Below are 19,458 nucleotides of genomic sequence, written 5' to 3'. Positions count from 1 at the left end.
GCTGAAATAAATGCTGCACTCTTGAGGAGAAAACCTATTTAGTTACTGACAGTCAACTTATCCATGAAATCAATATTAGTCGACATCTGTAATCTTTGTTTGTATAATCAAGTAGTTGTGGATAGTTGACTCAAACTAATAAGTGAAGTTATAGGCCGGCTCCTTAATTTTTGGAAGGGTGTTAATGTGGATCTTACACTAAATAAACTATTTTAAATTGATTATTTTTAACGCCTGACGTATTGCAATTGTAAGTTTTATAAATAATAATTATCTGAGGAAATAATGTGTAGTGAAATGGGCCCTGGTTGAAGAAATAGTTCAAATTTAAGCTCCACCAAAAGCCATGAGTATGACCTTGGGCAGGTCATTCTCTGAGACGCTGTGGTCTTTAGTCCCTACATCAGCATAGTGAGAACATCTGGATTCAATGAATTTGTAAGGCCCTTTTGTCTCTAACATTCTGTGATTCTGAGGGGAGTTTGAGCAGGCCCTTGAAGAGTGAGTAGGAATTAAGCAAATTAAAATAGAGGTGAAGGATATTCCAGGTAGAGGGTAACAAAGAATGTTTTCATGAGATATTAAGAGAAGGAACAGTTGGAGCCAGAGAGGGTTACTCCACTAATAGTTTCCCTTTTGTCCTAGCCCACTTTAGTATATGAAAAAAGATACTCTTATATGAAAAAAGAAACTAGAAATACAAGGTATTTCGAAGCTACTTTGGGAAATGTTACATATACACATGTATTCCATTCATAGCTACAATGAGTCCCCTATTTTTCCTGATAATTAAAAATGGTACTTCAAAAATTAATCTTTGTGGGTGTTAATGAAATTTTACCAAAATAGGTTTTTTATCCATATGAAAAAAAAAAGTATGAGAACTAGAAGGGACTTGGAATTGATCTTTCCAATCTTCATGAAGTTTCAAATTCCTTTTCTTCTGATTTAAAATTTCCAGATAAGTCTTTATACTAGTTGTTTCTACTTTCCAGTCCACTGCAGCCTAACTTGCTTTCTTATTCACTTGATTGAAACCACTTTTTAGTAAGTTCTCCAGTGACCCCTTAATTGCTAAGACTAGTAGACATTTTTCAGTTCTTTTTTTCCTGAATTTATATCTGGGATATATTTTATACTTTTGATTACTACTTCCTTTTTGGGATGATCTCTCCCATTGTGTTCCAGGATGCTTTTCTTTCCTGGTTTTCTTCCTTTGCCTATTGCATGCGTTTTGATATCTAACTGGATTCTGGCCAAGGGGTGTTCTCACTATGTACCCTCTCTCTGGATGGTCACATTCACATTAAGGTTTCAGTTACTCCTAGTATGCAGCTTGCTCCCACACTTATGTATCTTCAGGGCAGGCCTCTTTTCTGAGCATTACGGTACTATATTCAACTGACTGCAAGACATCTCTACCTAGATATTCTTTTGTAGTCAGCATATCGTAAGCTGAACTGAAGATAATTTTGTCAGCTTTCCCCACTGTAAGTCTCACTACCTCAGTTCTGTCTTGAGCAGAAACCTGCCTTCCATGCCTTTTTTTTCCTTCAAATCTTCTTCACCCCACTCCCAATTCATTTCTAGTCCTGCTGGTTTTGCTTATTTCTTTAACTTACGTCCTTCTCTGTAATCACCCTAGAATAAGCCCTCATCATCTCTGCTATAGATTCTTAACTATAGATCTCTGCCTGTAGTTTCTACCACTCATATTCTTCCTTCACATGACTGTCAAAGTGATCTTTCTAAAATTAAGTCATAACTATGCTGCTTCACTGTGAAAGCCCTGCCCTGGATCTTCATTGCCTACTGGATAAAGTCCAGACTCCTTCTATATCACACGAAGATCTCCTCAATCTGGCCTCTGCTTTCAACTCTTGCCTCATCTCTCTTTTGCTGTCCAATTATACTTTGGCAGTACTGAACTGCTTATAATTCCCTACATAAACTATGCTGCTTTTCTACTCTGAGCCTTTGTTTTTTCTGTTCCCTCTGATTGGAATGTCCTTCTGTCCTTTACTTGCCGGAATAATTTTTTTTTCGTCCTTTAAGACAATTCAGATTTAAATCCCTATCCTCATTCCTTGCTAAATTATTCCTCTCTGCTCTTTACAATGCCGTTATCTTTTGTTGTTATCACGTTGTTTCTTGGTTGTCTTGTTCATGTGTATGTCTCGTCCACTAATCTGTGAGTTATTTTAGGGGAAAAAGCCTAGTGTTATATCTCCTAGTGCCTACATACTAGGGTTTAATAACTGTTTTTGAATGAATGCCTGAAAACATCTAGTCCAGATTTCTTCTTTTTTAGATGAGAAAAAAAGAAGCCTTTGAAAATTCAATGATCTTTTTAAGGTTGCCCTACTAGGTAGTGGTAGTTAAGTATCAAGATTAAAACTCAAATCTCTCTACCATCATTTAGGTGTTATCTCCGGCTCTGCGCTAGCCCCCCGGCCCGCCTCCCCCCACAATTCCCCGCCTCTATTCTGTGACATTTTCCCTATCTAGAGCTTTGAGATCTGATTTTGGGTCAGATTCCAACTCTTAAATATCCTTTGGCATGTGGATTGTAAACTCTCCAATACCTATAAAATGCGGATAACAGTATTTGACCTTTATCCTTTTTTGGGTGGAGCAAATGTGAACTATATGTGTAATTGCCTTCTAAGTATACTATAGAAATGGAAGTAAAATAATATTTTTTTCAAGGAAATTATATCTCTAATCAGAATTATGGTTAGGTAAGTTACTAATTATATATTGAGATTTATCTTGGCATAGGAAACATTATACTTTGACTGAAAAATAATATAGGATACGTACAAGCATTGTTGCAAAGCTATTTTCAAAGGTACATTGAGCACAATAGATTGTCTACCCAGTTAGTAGACATGGTCTGACATTTTGACAGTTACTAGCCCAACTCAGAAGTGGGAACAAATGCCCAATGGAGAACTTGAACATTTGCCCAGGTCTTGAGGCTCATCCTACTTTTGATCTAATCCTTCCTCCTCACAGCGGTGGGAAGGGAGAAGTGCCAACCTGTGTCCCCAGGAGCACCTACTAGAATTCTCCCTTATTCCATGTTACAGAAACTAGCCCACTCTGACAATATCCCTTTCCTCTCTGAAACCTTTCTTCTATCTTCTTCTATCTCTTTTAAAAAAGAAATTGGTCAGTCTGAACTTCGTAGGCCAGTTTTAAAAGTGAAATGACATGTTTACTCACTAATCTGTTTTTCTTCTTCTCTTTGAAAGAAAGTAAGGGAATTATGGGACTTTAACCTACCAAAAAACATTTTTACCTCTGAATAAATATTAGACTCAGAGATTTTAAATGTGTAGAAAAATCAATTGATTCCTACTAATGCTTTCATTGTGGTTGTTCACGGAGATAGAGAAATAGTGTATGACTTGATTCTTAGTCTTACACAACACGTAATAGAAAAGTCTGCAATCTAGAAAAGCAATCCTGTAAATCTAAAGTAACCCTATGCTATATAAATGTATACAAGGATTATGAGAGAGCAGAATAGCTTACTTTTAAAGGGCTTATTGATTATTAGAACCATACTAGATTCTAAAAGGAGTATAAAATACAATTTTTGTTTGTAGGAATTTATCATTGATTCTGGAACACATTTGAATAGAGCATATAGCAATGGGAGGAAAAATGAGATGAATTTTCTAGAAAATAAATGCTGTAGAAGTTGAGAGAGTAGGTAAAGGTAAGGTAAGATGACTAGATAAGAATTTATGCATGAGATAAGGTTAACATGAGCCTAGAAGGACAGGTGATATTTAGGTTTTTGGAAGAAGGAAGACTTTCTCAGTGAGGTTAACAACATAAGAAAATATGAAGTCTGGAATTAAGGAGTAGCCTGTTTGTGAATAGTATAGGCAATATGCTAGATGGATAGAGAGTTTTTGTTGGAGGAAAAAAACGTTACGATTAGATAAATTGTAATCAGGTTGTGAAAGATCTTGAATACCAGTTTGATATTTTTAATGGAAACCTGTTGAAAACCATTGGTGGCTTTTGAACATTAGGTGTCCTATCACTGTTAGATTAAAAAAGAACCTATATGGTTATAGTGTACAGTAGAAGGCATTCATCCATAGATGAATAGTTTTCTTTCTCTTTCTACCATGAGTCAATCAGTCAGCTAGGGATTGTCTTATTTTCCCTATTTTCCAGTCTCACTGCTATCATACTAGTTAAGTGCTTCATCATTTCCCCCCCTGGATTATTTTGATAGTCTCTTAATAGATCTCTTGCCTTCAAGTATTCTCCTCTCTGGAGTATTTGGAAGCAATGCATAGGATAGATTCATCTTCAGAAAAAAATCTTCCTTTGCAAATATCATCTTGCTCAGAAGAATCTTAAATTTTCTCCATTTTCACAAGAGGAAGATGAATTTTTTCATATTTATGTTTATACTGTATATATTCAAGTATTCCTTTTCTCTTCTATTACTCCTCAATATTCCATACATTTTGGGGACCTAAATTGCTAGATTTTATTAGGTTCAATTGCATGTGGAATTCTAACCCTGCTTTTGTTTTGAGTGATTTTTAGACTATTTTATGTACTTGATCATTTGAAGATTTGGTGCTTTTTCCCCTCTAATTAGGTTCAGATTTTTAGGAAAACAGACAGTTATATCTGGTACTAGGTGCATCTATCTCACTGTAAGGAATGTCTTACTTAAAAATTAAGTGAATTACTATAAATTTAATCAAAATTTCTTCCTATCCTTCATTTTTATGGGTGGTGCTATGTTCATATATTTGCAAAATTTAACCCATAAACTAAGTTTAGAATTGGGAATGGAGAGAACCCTTTTTAAAAATCACTTTAAAAGGATATAGTTTTTAGAAAATTTTAAACAGTATAATGCCATATTTAGTCACATATTTCCTTCCTCTCATTCAAGTCACACTTCAATCTGATAAGAAAAAAATTTTCAATAGAATTTCTACTCCTTCCTCCTTTTTTCTACATTGTACAACGAATGTGCACAAAAGAAAATGTGTAATCCCATTTTAATGGATTTAGAGTTTCAAATCCAGCTCCTCCTACATGTGACAACAACCCTCTGTATCTCTGAAAGATTTAATCAGTTACATGTCCTTTATAAACATAAATTTATGTGTGTATCATTTGAGTTTCCTATTAGATAATCTCACGATTTTAATCAGGTGACCTGCTCATATTTTGGTTAGAGCCTGTATTTCCCCTAATACAGGAAAAGATGATCTCTCACCCCTCTTTTCTGATTTACTCTAGAGCTAATCTATTTAGTTGTAGCCTTTACCTTCTCAGCCCCATTCATCAGCATATAACTTACTATGGGACCTTATGTAGAATCAAGGGAAATGATAAACTTCCAGAGCACAATCACTGTGTATTCTCATTTTAAAATTTTCCCATAACATTTGTTATAAGATCTGGTATATTGGAAGGTCACTTGACTTGGAGTCAGTAGACCTAAGTTTGAGTCTTGGTTCTGCTACTTTACTAGCTATGTGACCTTGGGCAAATGGCATAACTTTTCTGATCTTTTGTTTTTCTCATCTTTAAACGTGAGGTTATCTACTTCTCAGGATTATGGTGAGGGTTAAATGAGATGATATAAGTGAAAACACTTTGTAAATTATAAATGCTATACAAATAAAACTAATAACATAAGATAGAATAGGCTCAGTAATATTTTCTTAATTGAGTTAAATGGCAGCCATTTTCCCCTCTCAAGCTAAGTTACATTGGAGTAGGGTGGAAACTACTCTATTGGGTTTCCTTTAAAGACCATTACAAGTTTTAAGTAGAACCTGTCTACAACGAGGTTGAAGTTGAGACCAGCAGCTCTTGTTTGGTTTGGGGAAAATTTTCAGTTTTATTTAATGCCGAAGACTATTGTCTGTAGAGGCTAGTCTTTCTTATAACTAAACAATATGAGCTAGACCCCTAAACCATGCCCATAACCTTTCTGGAAAATGAAGAAGACATCACTGCAGCTGAAAGGGCAGCACCATTTGGATTGACCTCAGGAACTGGGTGCAGACCAAATTCTTTAATTAGAAGTTTTAGTCAGAAGTTTTTTGTTTTTTAATAAAAGTAATAAATCCTCAAATATCTTTCTGACTGTTCTAAGAGGATCCTTTGGTTACCATCCACTGTGGAAAATTTTTAAATTAATTTGGTTCTCCCATTAGATAATTGCGTTTTTGTAAGATGGAGTTTGCAATGGGGATTGTTTTTAGGGGAAGCCAGGCAAGGAGTGATCCATGTTAATAGCTTACGTTAATGTGAGGACATAAAAGAGATCCCAGCAGAACCAACCTTACTTCCTCCCTTCCTTCATCCCTTTCTTTTTCCCTTCCTCCCTTTCTCATCTTCTTCCTTCTCTCTCTGCCTCCCTCCCTCCCTCCCTTATTCAACTTCCCCTAAGGTCAGCAATCAACTCTCACTTATCCAAAGATACTTATGTAAAGAACACTATACATGTAATAATTCTCACTGAATTCTTCTTAAATACTTTTAAATTAAATTGTTTTTAAATATTTTTACCTTTCTTTACTTCCTTTTCTCATCATCCTAAGTAACAACCTCACACGCTTTGTTCTGTTTTGAAATTTCTTACCTTATGTGCATATGATTTAAAGTGACACAATTTGGAAACATAGGAGTTATCACAATTAATAATTAAACATATTTTTAGGAAATCTAAGTTCAAATGAATATTTAGAAAGTTTTTATTGAGGGTTTATTGTGTTCTCAACATTGTACCAGGTACTGAGGGAAAAAAGAAGGAAATAAGGAAGGAAACCAACCTTTCTTTGAGCGTTACTATGTGCCAGGCCCTTTCACATATGTTATCTCATTTAATCTTCACAACAACATTCTGAGGTAAGTATTATGTTCTCCATTTTAAAGAGACTGAGAGAGATTATGTGACTTGCTTTAGGTCACTTATCTGGCAAATGGCAGAGCCAGAATTTCAACCTGTGTGTAACAGAATGCTAACCTTAAAGCCTGCATTCATTTCATTAATCCACAGAAATATGATATAGCTCTTGGATTTGAAGAATTTATAATCTAGTACCAAAAATATGCCACAAACCCTTGGAGTTAGTATTTTGTGATTGGTATTTTGATGGTTCAGTTCTGAAGTAAGTTTATAATTAATATATTCAGTAAGAGTTTAGGAAAGGGAGGTGTCATTAAGGACTAGATCATCAGGAAAAGCCTCATTGAAAACTGAGATTGTTTGGAGAAATAGTAAGATTTCAAAAGATGGCATATATTCCAGGTAACAGGAATAGCAATAATTTGAAAAAATTATTTCTAAGAAACTTCGGCTGAATCTCTTATTGTTAATTTAAATGGGTATGAAATCCTCAGATATGAATGAAATCTCTAGATGGTATGTTATTTCTTTATCCCTCTATAGAGTGAAAAATATCAAAGGAGAAAGAAGGATAAATGATAGGAATAAATATGGCACTTGAAATATTTAGCAGAATGCCATAATCATACCAGATACTTTGTTTTCTTAGTGTCAGAGTTAGGCATTCGGTCCCCTATTTGCTTACTTGGCGTTTTACATGCAGTTTCTGTAGTAACATTGCTATTCATCTTCTCTTCTAGTAGAATATAAAATAATCTTACTGATGCAAATAAATATTCTATTTTAAAATATCATCTTAAAGTCAATACTCCTTTTTTAGCTAAAAATATTTTGAACTGTAGCTTTTAGCTTGGAAAGGGGCACATCATCTATCTGTTTATTTTTTCAAAATCCAACCTATTTTGTGTAAGAGAGCTGAGGTGGTGTGAATGCAGAGTGATTACTGGGTGTGAGGTGGGAGGATAACCACCTGCAGCCTGTGTGTAATAAGCAGCTGTGGTGGATTTTCATATAATTTTTAATATTAAATTAATTATTAATAGGTCAATATACTTCAGTTTTTCAAATAAAATTTTACTGAGTGTATAACACTCAGCTAGCCTTTGGTGCTAAGGATCCTTGTACTGTTGTTTTATCTTATTACTGATCCTAGAATTTTCCTCTATGATACCCTTCCGTATCTGAAGAGTAAAAATAATTCTTTTAAAAAAATTTCTGAGTATACTCATTTATCACCTGATTACTTCTATAGATTATTTTTGGTTAAGTTAAATGTAAATAAAACCTAGCTGCCTTATTTGTTTAATATTTGTTTTTAAACTTAATTTTTTTTCCTAAAAAGTAGAGCTTTATGTGTAATTACTTTTTTAAAAATGTAAATTAGGGAATTCCCTGGTGATCCAGTGGTTAGGACTCTGCCCTGTTACTGCTCTGGTCGAGGAACTAAGATCCTGCAGGCTGCATGTTGCAGCCAAAAAAAATCCCCAAATTGTAAATTAAAAAATGATTGTATGCCCATTATATTTGCTGCTTTAATCCCATCTTACTTATAATTAATACATATGATATTAACAGAGACTTAAGGAAGTAAAGGAAGAGAACTAACATTTTTTAAGTGCCTACTGTGTATGAGGTGCCTTATTTACAGGAACATGACAAGAAAAACATGAAATGAATATTACCTTAAAAAAACCAAACTAAATAGTGAAACTGAGACCTAGAGAGATTAAGAAACTTTCCTAGAGTCTCAAAGCGAGTACATGGAACAATTAACTATGATTTGAATTCTGGACTAACACCCGGCTTGAATGCATTTAATCATAAATGGGGTTCAGAGATGACGACACTCTTCAAGTAATGTATAATCAGTACCATAAAAACTTCGTTATATGTCAAGTATTATTAACAGTAGGTTAATAGCAGACTGTCATTGTTCTCAAGAGGTATATTTTATTTAACTGTGAAATTTATTTATACTACAGCAGAGGGACAAGCATGGAGGTGGTAGCCAGGTGGCTGATTATTTGATAGAAATTTATTATGTAATATTGGGCCAGTCACTTCACCACCCTAGTGTTTTATCATCTGTGATGAGAAGGAGTTGGAATGAAGAATCTCTGAAGTCTTTTCTTTTAGAAGTCAATGATTTGCCTATCAGCAGCAGATAATAATTTCTTGGAACATTCAGTGTATTGAGAAGTAATAATAATAATAACCACTTGTTGAGCACCTGTGTGCTATGCACTTTATATGTATATTACTAGTCCTGCTGACATTTTTTCAGGATACATAATATCTCTATTTTATAGCTAGGGAAACTGGGCTCATAGAATTTGCCAGTGGTCATGCATCTAATAAACTTTGGAACTGAAAGCTAAACCCACAGCTTTCAGGTGTCAAGGCCAGTGCTTTTTTCACACTACTGCTTAACTAAAACATCTCTGGCTGCTGTAGGGTCTTCAGGTAAGAGGTTTTCTAGCATAGGCAGTTCAGAAGGTGTGGGCTTTCCATGCCCCTAGAATAGATTATATGTTAGCATCATAGATCAAATCTTGTCATTCTCAGCTAGTATATGAAAATATATTTCAGAGCTTTTGGATATTTCCATTTAAGGAAACTGAAGCTTAATGCAGAGAATTTAGTAGGTGAAGATTTCAGCCTTCTTCTTCCAATTATATCAAAGAAGTCATAGGAGAAACACTAATTTTTAGAGACAGAATCATCGGATATTAGTACGAATTATATTATCATTGCATTTTTAACAAACTAGATTTGAGGGACACATTTTTTATCCCACTGCAGTTATATACTAAATCGCTGCCTTTCTGTTTTTCCCCCTATATCTTTATGCTATTTTAAAACACTTGTTATATTTTGAATAAAGTTAAATGAGGCTCAAGGCCACAGTCAGGGGAAGGACCTTTAAGCCTTGGAATTTAGGAAGGATAGAGAGGCATTCTTTGGGGTTGGAAATAATACATAATCAAGCAGATGCTAATGAAAAAATGAAATGCAGAGCATGAAAAAAGAGGCAAGGGTGCCTGTTTGAAAGTTTTATGGAGGAGAGTACATTGCCCCTTTATTACAATAATGTTTCTGCACTATAATAAGGTCTTTCATTGCAAGTTCAGCTTTTTTCATTCATTTGTTTTGTGCTCTGCTTCCTGTTACTAATTGTCAGCACAATGGTCTTCCAACTATGAAGTCTCAGTGTCCTTTTGGACCAATTTGTCATTGTCTTTCTCCCTCACCCCCAACCCGTGCACTATTACTATGGTTGCATTTTTAGACATTTTTAATGTTTTAAAATGGCAGTGCTTTTGAAACATGCCAGAATAGTTCATGCTAATTGAATCATCCAACCAGCAACAGTTATTGCTTCCAAAAGCACACTGATAAAGTTTCTGTCTCTATAGGATATTCTTATAAAGTAATTAAAATATATAATTCTTTATAACATTATTCCATTTGCATTGTTTCCTTTGAGCTTTACAATCATCCTATGGAAATAGGACATTTTGTTAAAATATTTTTGTTAAACGGTATTATTTACAGATCTACTCTTACCTCCTAAATTCTTTGGGATTTCTGTGCCTTTAGGAACTTACATTTCTACTGTTTTTCTGCTAATGGCTCTCTATTCTTATAGCTAGATTATTTTACATGACTAAGGAATCAACAATGTTGGCTTAGATTGACAAACCTGAAGAAGTTCCGATTCCGATAACTCTAGTTACATGTTAATTCATGTTAGGTTTTTAACATTTTGGTCAATAAATATTTCAAATGTGCTCTCAGCTTTGTATCAATAATCTAATATTGACAGAAAGACATTTTTCCAATGTAACTTTGGCCAGTTTTCTTTGGGGGAAAACTGTTTCAGTACTCTGCATGTCACCTGTTTCTATCACTTTAGTATTGCAGAACACTTGAAAGTGAAGTATATAAATACAGCTTGTTATAAATAAATAAAACTTTCCTTCTCTCTTATAAGCAGCTAACATTCCTAAAACAATATGTGACATACTAAGAAGATCCAAGAATTTAGAGCTAGAAAGCCTGGATCAGAGACTCAGCTTTACAACCTTAATGACTTGATGATTTTTTTTTTTTTTTTTTTTTTTTAAACATCTTTATTGGGGTATAATTGCTTTACAATGGTGTGTTAGTTTCTGATTCACAACAAAGTGAATCAGCTATACATATACATATGTTCCCATATGTCTTCCCTCTTGCGTCTCCCTCCCTCCCACTCTCCCCTTCCCACCCTTCCAGGCTGTCACAAAGCACCGAGCTAATATCCCTGTGACTTGATGATTTTGAACAAGTGACTTAAAAATCAGACAGCTTTCATTTTCTTTTTTCTATTTGTGAAATGGAAATGATGAAAATACTTTAGAACTTTATTGGGAGAATTAAGTGAGAAATAATGCATGTAATATCTTAATGTTGTGGTTAAGCTGCTAATAAAATGCTAAAATAAAGACTTAGTAGTTATTTATTGAAAAAGAATGAATTTTGGAGAAATATATAATGGAAAGCATAGTTTCCCTATTGACCTAAGTTGGCAAAGATGAGATTTTTTTTTCTATTCTGCTAGAGATGAATGAGCTGATTATCCCAATGTATGCTGTTCATTTGGCTTGCAGTGTATCAAACTAAATTATAAATTAAGTATTTTTGTACTGTTACAGAGAGGCAGAGACCTGTTTATGGCTGGGTTGAAACTTTTTAAATAAGTTTGAGTAAGACTAATCAGGCTAATAGTATGTAGGACAACTTGGACAGGGAGAGAAGGCTGGAGAAAGGGAGACCATCCAGGAGGCCATTTCAGGGATCCAGATTTTGGTAATAAATTCTCCGGTTGGGTGTTAGCAGTGAAAAGAAGGGATGGTTTGTTACAAAAGAACTGTTACAGTGAATGTTGCAGACTGGGTTGAAGGAGAATCCAAGACGACTGAGGATGTGTTTCTTGGATGATTAGGAAGGTGATACAGAAATAAAATGAATGGAAACATTGTGTGGACGTTGTAATTTTCAGTTTGGAAGATTAAAAGAAACACCCTTTTAGATATGTTGTGAATGAGGAATAATAGATCCTCAAAAGAGAGATGCCAGTTTTGCCATATGGAAATGGAGCTCGATGGAAAGACTGGCACTAGAGGGGCAGGTTTAAGAGTCATCAAATGTCAGGTGATAATTGTGGCAGAGCCATGAGAGAGACTCTGCAGAATGGCATCCAAAGTCCTTATCAGGTCATTGAAGGTCTTTTTGATCTCATCTCCTACCACACCCAGAACTTACTTTACTCCAGTCACACTGGACTTGCCATTTCTCAGACATGTCTGTGGGTTCTCTCCAACTGTGGGTCTTTGCTCTTACTGTTCCTTCAACCCAGATCACTTTCCACAGATGTCTGCATTGGTTGCCCATTTCATTAAGGAATACCCTTTCTAAATAGTCTTTCTAAAATAGTACCACCTTCCCTGTCATTTTAACTTGTTGCCCTGCATAATTTTTCTTCATAGTACTTATTATCATCTATTATGTTATAAATTGTTTTAATTGTTTATTGCTTGACCATTTATCTCCTCAGTAAAATATAAGCTTTTTGAAAAATAGGGACTTTGTTTTCTTCACTACTGTATTTCCAGTGCCTGGCTTGTTGTCAGGCATGCTATGAGCACACAATAAATATTTGTTTAATGAATATCTAAATTTACTAAGGATAAAATTATCATTAAAGAAAAGCATAACACAAAGTTCTCAGCATAAGGGAGCAGCTCAGTTCTAAGGAAGAACCCTTAAGAAAGAAGATTAATGAATGGTCAGAGAGTTGCAGGTAAAATCAGGCAAGTCTGTGTCATGGGGGCCTGGGAGAATGACTCACAGGTAGGGAGCCAGGAGCATCAGAGGCAGCAAAGAAATGAAAATGAGAAAAAGGAAAATGTATTTGATGAGAAGATTTCAGGAGACCAGTAGAAACCACAACTTAGCTAAATGGTTAAGGAACATGTAACAAAGGCCACTCTTGTAAATAATGTCTTTTAAAGGGAAGGAAAGCAGCATTCAATACATGTGCATCTTGCTCTATGTGTATATTTATTGTTTGTTTACCCTGGTATGCATTGATAAGCAACTATGAAGGTGAGTAGAAATTGTCACATTGATACATGGAAGCTTGAGGTATTTAAGTTGTAAATTAAAGTTGATACAAAATAAATTGATTATTCTAGTAGTGATACCTTTAAACTTCAATGCCCAATGAAATATTCTGAAGTTTAACTTGTGTTCAATGAGTTTAATTTACTTGAAGGGTCTTTATTTTAGGTATTCAAATATACACTTTATTTTTAAAAAATAATTTCCTTGGACATTTTTGGTACATACTTTGAGGAAAGAATCTAATAGTATTTTGGAAGGAGTTTCTGTTTTTGACTTCTTATCGTAAAAATTTTCGGACATACAGGTAAGTAGAGAAAATAGCTTACTGTACTCTAATGGCTATTGTATTGCAAAACAAACAAACAAACAAAAAGCAGAACCAAAAAATAGCTTGCCTAATGGTATATTAGATGTTTACATGACTCTTACAACTCTGTTAGGAAATGCCTCATGTTATTTTCATTATCTTAAACATTGTCCCACAGTGACCACAGTGTATTTTTACCTGAAATTTCAAGTATGTGGAGGGTATGCAGAGAACAGTTGTTCTAGAAGACTCTTGAAGTATTTGTTTGATTAATTAGAAGCAGGATATGGTGGACCAACAAGATGGAGATATGTTGATGGGGAAAGTGTTGGCTCTAAATGTACTTTTGGTAAATGGTGGTATCTGTGGTGACCATATTCATTAAAGAAAAACATATTAGGAGAAGTTCACGTTAACATGTTGTGATTTCAAATACAGTTTAAATCCACAAGTAGTATCCGTGTTAAAACCAAAGAAGTAAGATTTATGATAATTAAAATGTCAGAATTTGAAATATGTATCATAAAGTGAAAACATCTCCTAGAGTGGAAATAATGTTAGTGACCCAGTCTTACTCCCCTCTTGTATAGAATTTTGTATTTTATAACATAACTTTTTTTTCTTCTATTTCCTTATATGGAGAAGGATATGTTGACTCTGGGTAATAGGTAAATGATTCAGACCCAAACACTAGAAACATGCAGCTGGACCAATGCAAGTTTGGGAGTCACTTTTCTATCATTAGTAATTGAAAATTTTTATTACCGCTAGCTTTACTGGTATTGCAGTTTGTGAGATCCAGCAGTGAAAACATCCGGACGCTCTGCTGCCCTCCTTGCTGCGTTCTTTCTCTTCTGTTCCTCATTTGAATCCACCTTTCCCTTACATGCCTACTTGGAGAAACAAAAAGTGGCAGCATCAGTATCCTACGAAGGGTAATCCTCATCGCTAACCATCCCTATGGTGTGTTCAGAGCCAGGAGCAAATACATTGGGGCCCACCTCCCTGTTCAAACATTGTTATCAGATGAAAGCCTGGATTTCTTTGCAGAAGAAAGGATGTCACAGAAGGGAGAACAGTCAGGCACAGGAAGGTATGGGGAAGGCACAGAGGAGGGAATAGATAGGGCTTTTCATCTGCAGATGATTACTGATTTTTTTTAAAGGCAGTTTTCCTAGCAGTGTATTCTTTCCAGATGAGCATGGAATGTGGATTCAGACAGACCTCAGGTAAATCCTTATACAGTTGCTTACAAGCTATGTGTTTGTGAGCAAGTTATTTAGCTACTTTCAGTCTCAATTCTTTCATTTATAATGTGGAGGATAATAACATAACAGCTCTTAGGTTTGACCTTCGCATGAAACTAACATTTAGAAACCTCTAATCAGTGCAATGCCCTGGTACATAGTGATCGCAGTACACATATCCTCTACTGATCTTGCTCTCTACCAGGGTATCTGCCACACCTAAGCTATTATCCCCTCAGTGGAATTAATAAATCTCTTTAAGGTTGATGTGTTGAGTCTTAATTGGGTGCTATGCTTTTTTGCTCCCTGGATAATAAAACCTTTAAATAAAAGAAAGAAATGTTTTTTCTCTCTTTTAAAGAATATCTGTAACAGTATTATATCTGGGGCCTTAAAAATAAACTCTCTTTATGGTCATTATAACGCCAAGAGCATTATTTAATTTTGTGATTTAATTATAAATAGAATCTATTATGTGTTTGTTTTTCACATTGGATGTTAGTGGAACTATTTTTAAAAGAATATAGTTAGCACTTAAAGGGTTAAAGCATTTGAAATAAAACCTAATCTTTTAAATAAAATATGAACAGGTGATGTCTAAAAATTTTTTTGGTATGTATTTTCTTGATTTAGCATCTTGCATTTCCTCTATTTATTTGGCTTTCAGGTTTACAGAGTAATTACAGCTTTGAATGAAATTGGTCATCTGTGGTTTAGTGGTCTAAAAGTAAATAGGATGTTTGAAATTCAGCTTAGAGTTTAACTTGGTCAGGTGAGTGTAGCTAGTGTATCTATTTAATTTAAATACTTGTGTAACAAAAACTTTATTGAAAAATATCACCTACCCGTAAAATAATTCAGAATAATGGTAGTAAAGATGATCCAGGATCTCAAGAAAAAATGGAGGCATGGCTTGAGAAGGTACAGAAACGTAGACGAACTAAGGAACAAACAAACAGATGAACAATACAATATCTGAAATAAAAAAAATACACTAGAAGGAAACAGTAGCAGAATAAGTGAGGCAGAGGAATGGATAAGTGAGCTGGAAGACAGAATGGTGGAAATCACTGCTGCAGACAAGAATAAAGAACAAAGAGTGAAAAGAAATGAAGACAGCCTGAGACTGCTGGGACAATGTCAGATGCACGAACATTTGCATTATTGGGGTCCCAGAGAGAGAGAGAGAAAGGACCTGAGAAAATACTGGAAGAGATAATAGTGGAAAACTTCCCAAACTTCCCAAACATGGGAAAGGAAACAGTCACCCAAGTCCAGGAAGTGTAGAGAGTCCCAGGCAGGACAAACCTAAGGAGCAACACGCCAAGACGCATAGTAATCAAATTGACAAAAATTAAATACAAAGAAAAAATATTAAAAACAACAAGGGAAGAGCAACAAATAACATACAAGGGAACTCCCATAAGGTTATCAGCTGATTTCTCAGCAGAAACTTTGCAGGCCAGAAGGGAGTGGCATAATATGTTTAAAGTGATGAAAGGGAAGAACCTACAACCAAGGATACTCTACCCAGCAAGGCTGTCATTCAGATTCAACAGAGAAATCAAAAGCTTTACAGACAACCAAAAGCTGAGATAATTCAGCACCACCAGATCAGCTTTGCAACAAATGCTAAATAAGCTTTTCTAGGCAGAAAAGAAAAGGCCAAAACTAGAGACGAAAAAATTCCATATGGAAAAGGTTTGGTAAACGCACACAGTAAAGGTAGGAAATTATCCACACACAAATATGATATCAAAACCAGGAATTGTGAAAAGAGAGCACAAATGCAGACGATTAGAAATGCATTTGAAGTTGAAAGACCAGCAACTTAAAACAGTCTTGTTTATATATAGAATGCTCTATCAAAACCTCATGATAATCACAACATCAAAAATCTACAATAGATACACACACAAAAAAGAAACCAAACACAACACTAAAATTAGTCATCAGCTCACAAGGGAAGAGAACAAAAGAGTAAGGGAAGAAAAAAGACGTACAAAAACAAATCCCAAACAGTTAACAAAATGGCATTAAGAACATACATGTTGATAATTACCTTAAACGTAAATGGATTAAATGCTCCAACCAAAAGACATAGACTGGCCGAGTGGATACAAAAGCAAGACCCATATATATGCTATCTACAAGAGACCCACTTCAGATCTAGGGACACATACAAACTGAAAGTGACAGGATGGAAAAAGATATTCCATGCAAATGGAAATCAAAAAAAAGCTGGAGTAGCAATACTCATATCAGACAAAGTAGACTTTAAAGGTGAGACAAGAAGGACACTACCTAGTGATCAAGGGATCAATCCAAGAAGAAGATATAACAATTGATAATGTATATGCACCCAACACAGGAGCACCTCAATATATAAGGCAAATACAGCCATAAAAGGAGAAATTGACAGTAACACAATAATAGTGGTGGGCTTTAATACCCCGCTTTCATCAGTGGACAGATCATCCAGACAGAAAATCAATAAGGAAACACAGGCCTTAAATGACACATTAGACCAGATGGACTTAACTGATATTTATAGAGCATTCTATCCAAAACCAGCAGATTACACATTCTTTTTTTTTTTTTTTTTTTTTTTTTTTTTTTTTTTTTTTTGCGTTACGCGGGCCTCTCACTGTTGTGGCCTCTCCCGTTGCGGAGGACAGGCTCCGGACGCGCAGGCTCAGCGGCCATGGCTCATGGGCCCAGCCGCTCCGCGGCATGTGGGATCCTCCCAGACCGGGGCACGAACCCGTGTCCCCTGCATCGGCAGGCGGACTCTCAACCACTGCGCCACCAGGGAAGCCCCCAGATTACACATTCTTAAGAGCACATGGAACATTCTCCAGGATTATTCTCACAAAGCGAGACTTGGAAAATTCAAGAAAATTGAAATTATATCAAGCATCTCTTCTGACAACAGTGGTATGAGATTAGAAATCAACTACAAGAAGAAAAGTGTAAAATAAGTAAACACATGGAGGCTGAACAATATCCTACGAAACAACCAATAGATCACTGAAGAAATCAAATAGAAAATCAAAAAATACCTAGAGACAAATGAAAACAAAAGCATGACGATCCAAAACCTATGGGACACAGTAAAAGCAGTTCTAAGAGGGAAGTTTATAGCAATACACTCTTACCTCAGGAAACAAGAAAAATCTCTAATAAGCAACCTAGCCTTATACCTAAAGCAACTAGAGAAAGAAAAACAGACAAAACCCAAAGCTAGTAGAAGGAAAGAAATCATAAAGATCAGAGCAGAAATAAATGAAATAGAGACAAAGACAATAATAGGTCAGTGAAACTAAAAGCTGGTTCTTTGAAAAGGTGAACAAAATTAATAGACCTTTAGCCAGACTCATCAAGAAAAAAGGGGAGAGGGCTCAAATCAATAAAGTTAGAAATGAAAAAGAAGTTACAATGGACACCAAAGAAATACAAAGGATCTTAAGAGACTACTAGAAGCAACTATATGCCAAAGAAGTGGATAACCTAGAAGAAATGGACACATTATTAGAAAGGTACAATCTCCTAAGACTGAACCAGGAAGAAACAGAAAGTATGACCAGACCAATTGCAAGTACTGAAATTGAAACTGTTTTAAAAACTCCCAACAAGCAAAAGTCCAGGACTAAATGCCTTCACAGGCAAATTCTATCAAACATTTAGAGAAGAGGTAACATGTATCCTTCTGAAACTATTCCAAAAAATTGCAGAGGACGGAACACTCCCTAACTCATTCTAACTCATCATCCTGATATCAAAACCAGACAAAGAGACCACACACACACAAAAAAAATTACAGCCCAATATCACTGATGAACATAGATGCAAAAATCCTCAACAAAAGTACTAGCAATCCAAATCTGACAATACATTAAAAGGATTATACACCATGATCAAGTGGGATTTATCCAAGGGATGCAAGGATTTTTCAGTGTCCTCAAATCAGTTAGTATGATACACCACAGTAACAAATTGAACCATATATGATCATCTCAATAGATGCAGAAAAAGCTTTTGACAAGATTCAACACCCATTTATGATAAAAACTCTATAGAAAGTGGGCCTAGAGGTAACGTACCTCAACATAATAAAGGCCTTATATGACAAACCTACAGCTAACATCATACTCAATGGTGAAAAACTGAAAGCATTTCCTCACAGATCAGGAAGAAGACAAGGATGTCCACTTTCACCACTGCAATTCAACATAGTTTTGGAAGTCCTAGGCAGGGCAATCAGAGAAGAAAAAGAAATAAAAGGAATCCAGATTGGAAAAGAAGAAGTAAAACTGTCACTCTTCACAGATGACATGATACTATACATAGAGAATCCTAAAGATGCCACCAGAAAAGTACTAGAGCTCTTCAATGAATTTGATAAAGTTGCAGGATACAAAATTTGTACACAGAAATCTATTGCATTTCTATACATTAACATCGAAAGATCAGGAAGAGAAATTAATGAAACAATCCCATTTACCAGTGCATCAAAATGAATAAAATACCTAGGAATAAACTTACCTAAGGAGGCGAAAGACCTGTACACTGAAAACTGTAAGATGCTGACGAAAGAAATCAAAGATGACACAAATAGATGGAGAGATATACCATGTTCTTGGATTGGAAGAACAAATATTGTCAAAATGACTATAGTACCCAAGGCAATCAACAGATTCAATACAATCCCTATGAAACTACCATTTTTTACCAAACTAGAACAAAAAAATCTTAACACATCATAGACTGGAGACATATCAGTACGTGTTTTGTTACCCGAACATTATTGACTGGAGATGTATCAATAC

At 35.2% G+C, this 19,458-nt stretch overlaps 1 protein-coding gene across 4 annotated transcripts in view; it reads left to right on the top strand.

The window, feature by feature from the left end:
• The window catches only part of AKT3 (AKT serine/threonine kinase 3), a 386,558-nt gene that overhangs the window by 149,317 nt on the left and 217,783 nt on the right, over positions 1 to 19,458 (top strand). Inside the window, exon 1 of one of the 4 annotated variants that reach the window (XM_032643952.1) lies at positions 6,864 to 6,909. The exons of the other annotated variants lie outside the window; for them this stretch is intronic. The gene's annotated coding sequence lies outside the window, so the exon portion shown is untranslated. Of the gene's footprint in view, positions 1 to 6,863; positions 6,910 to 19,458 lie in introns of those variants that run through there. 4 annotated transcript variants of the gene reach the window in all.

Source organism: Phocoena sinus, chromosome 1, assembly GCF_008692025.1.
Source record: "Phocoena sinus isolate mPhoSin1 chromosome 1, mPhoSin1.pri, whole genome shotgun sequence".
Lineage (NCBI taxonomy): Eukaryota > Metazoa > Chordata > Mammalia > Artiodactyla > Phocoenidae > Phocoena > Phocoena sinus.
Note: the sequence above shows the minus strand (reverse complement) of the source record. Positions and strands in the feature narration are given on the sequence as shown.